At 37.2% G+C, this 2,966-nt stretch overlaps 1 protein-coding gene across 3 annotated transcripts in view; it reads left to right on the forward strand.

Annotated features, from left to right (window-relative positions):
- Window positions 1-2,966, forward strand: part of ZNF518A (zinc finger protein 518A) — a 9,672-nt gene that overhangs the window by 291 nt on the left and 6,415 nt on the right. The window contains exon 2 of one of the 3 annotated variants that reach the window (XM_085325732.1): window positions 1,199-1,322. The exons of 1 other annotated variant lie outside the window; for it this stretch is intronic. The gene's annotated coding sequence lies outside the window, so the exon portion shown is untranslated. Of the gene's footprint in view, window positions 1-543; window positions 1,323-2,966 lie in introns of those variants that run through there. One more of the 3 variants, XM_085325731.1, reaches the window with a different exon arrangement.

A 2,966-nucleotide genomic window follows, 5' to 3' on the forward strand; every position in this document is an offset into this window, starting at 1 on the left:
CGCGGCGCTGTCCGGGCGGCGGCGGGTGCGGGGCGCTGCGCGAAGGCGCCGGCGGGAGGTGCGGGGCGGCCGCAGGTGCGCTGCGGCGGCGTCGGCCTCGCTGGCCCGGGGCCGCTTGGGCGGCCGCTGCCGTGAAACGAGCGTTTCGGCGTGTCGGAGAGGTGGTGCCCGAGCATCGGAGCCGCGCAGCTCCGCGAGTCCCTGAAGAGCTGCTGTAACTTCCTGCATGTGTCCATGTTTTCGTGGAGATGGAGCCACCGCTTAACATTTGCAGGCGCATACAGCACTGGACCAAGGGTGGGAAACGGTGTTTGTGCTGTGAACTTGAAGTGAGCGTAAGCAGCTTTTGCAGAAAACTTGAAAATGCCAACTGCTTGTGAATGTATTTTGACCTTTTTTTATTCTAAATGGAGAAGCTAAAAAAGGCACCAAAGTTAGGAGCGTCTTATTTATGAGTTCTCACTAGGTGAAACTATGTAACTGAAACTTTTTCTCTCTGTCTCTGTCTCTCTCTGTCTCTCTCTCTCTCTTTTTTTGGCAGAACACGTAGGGGACACCCTATGACAGGGCAGCACCCCTGGGGTGAAAAAAAGAAAGGCTTAGAAATGACTTACACTTACCTTTTTTTGTGTGTTTGCATGAGTTAACTTTAGCACGTGTTTATATTTTTTTTTCTGTTTTACAGTTTGTTTACTTGTTTGAAATATTTTGAATGTACTRTCTTTTCCCATTCGATTGTGCAAAAATCTCTGGAAAAATACAACTACCTTTGGTACACTTATTACAGTTTTTTACAATTGTTGTTCAAGAAGTATTTTTGTGGCTTGTTATTTGTCTCATTCCAAAGACAAGTTTCTGTTTGGTTCAGGTTAAAATTTGATGGGCTGAGGTACCAATTACTGCTTTCTGTCTTCTTTTTAAAAGTTATTTTGCATTCATATTTACCACAGTTAAGAATGCCTGTGAAGCACTTGCAAAGTGAAGATTAATACCTGATTAGGAGGAGTTTAATTGCTATCTATTAGCATGATTTTAGAATTTGTATTGTGTTCRATGGTGTTATCTGGTGGGAAAGAAGGTACTACATATTCACAATTTTTTTTCTTTACTGTTTTGAAAAAGGATACAATATAAGATTGAAGGATTTCAGTCATGCTTTTATTTATACCTTTTACAATATCTGTCCTTTTGTTTCCAGACCTTTTTTCAGTATTCCTCCTGACTGTGGCCTTTTCAGAATTTTACATATTTACCTCTTCTATATGAGTGGAAAAATGTTAAAAAGGCTGTTGAAGAATTGAAGTCTAGTCTATTCTTAATGAGTAAGTTTGACTACTTCTTTGCTAAAGTATACTTAAAAGATCCTTGGGATTTTTTTTAATAACATTTGTTAATAGTTTTATTTGTTATGCTGAAGGTGTTTGTAGATAGGAGCRTGTTACCCATAATAACAAAGTTTAATTGTAATTAATGTGGTTAATTAGTTAAAGATCTGAAAATGGTTTGGATATATCCAACTGAGACACTTTGTAAAACATTTGTTTTTTATCTGATTAATAAAAGGATGCCCAGCTGAGGACCACATCAGCCCACATTAAAAGCTTGAGGTTTGTTCTCTGCAGCATTGTGCATTCACTTTTGTTTTTTATAGTGTTAGTTGTGTAAATGTTTCAGGTTTCRATATCTGACAGTATTCTCTTTTAATTTGAACAACATGCTGCTATTATTGGGATGATGTACTATATAAYGCAGCCTGTAAACTTCATATGTGTCATCTCTGTATTTAGAAAAGTTCTTCAGTCAACACTCTCGAGTCATATTTTGGTCACTTATTCTTTATGTTAGAGTTAGTTTGCTCCTGTTCAACCTTATGGGATTTGCCATTGGCAGGAGAGAGCATTATAATGCAGTATTTTTTTGGTGCAAATGGAGTGGAATACATATGAACTGTTCTGTTCTTAAGGCTCAAAGTAGAGTARTATCACACGTATTAATCTCCAGCAGAGAAGGCGGGAAATGTATTCTCGTTTAATTAAAAAAAAAAAAGTTTAGTTGTAATTTTGAGAGATTCCCATTGTGGTGTGGTTTCTTTTAGTTGTTTGTTTTGAATATCAAATGTGTAGTTGAAACGTTTGACGTCTCATAATTGAAAAACACAATTAATTGAATTGTAATTATGAAGTCTGTATAAAAGAGGTGTTTATTTTCAAGAACTGTGTAGAATTGCTAATCTCTTTTTCTAAGGAATATAATAAAACATACACTAAAAAYGTGTTTTGCTTTTCTTGCTACTGAGATACGTAAACATGGCTTTGAAAATATTTCAGTCGCAATTTTTTTTCTGTTGAGTATTTATATGTTTAATACTAGATACCTCTGTCTCACAGAGTTATGGGAAAGTATTTGGAAGACCTTAGTGGTGGTGCTTRTAATGGCTTTTAGCTCTTGTGCTTCAACGCTATGAGGAGAGGATGTGATTATTCTTTCAGTTTAAATGTGATTAAGTAGTATGGTCTAATGACTTCCAAGTCTGCATTGCTTCAGGATGGGCAACAGAATAGTGGAGAGAGCACTGCTGATCAGATTTCAGCCAGTGCTTTACTAACTTSTGTTACCAAAGAAAGTGATGCTGTAGCTTTTCCATTATGGAAAAAATATTTAGCAAAAAAATATTTTATACTAGGAAAGAATGAACGGAGTACGATTTTTTTGTTTCCTTTCAGTCTCACTTTTTGAAATGGAAATGATTTTCTGTGCTATTCCATTTCTTATGATTTATGCTGACRTGTGGGAGTGTTGTTTGAGCGTAGACTTGAGCATAAATTTTCAGTGCAGYCTCTTTGAAGAATCACTGACATTAAGTCTGTAGAAAGAGAATGATACTGACCATACCTGTTTGAGCCTTGTAATCCATAGAGAATTACTGTTGATAGTCACACTGGTGTTCTGGGAAAAAAAAAAAAAAA

Source organism: Rhea americana, unplaced genomic scaffold (genome assembly GCF_003343005.1).
Source record: "Rhea americana isolate MKP2758 unplaced genomic scaffold, rheAme1 scaffold_122, whole genome shotgun sequence".
In the NCBI taxonomy this organism is placed as follows: Eukaryota; Metazoa; Chordata; class Aves; order Rheiformes; family Rheidae; genus Rhea; species Rhea americana.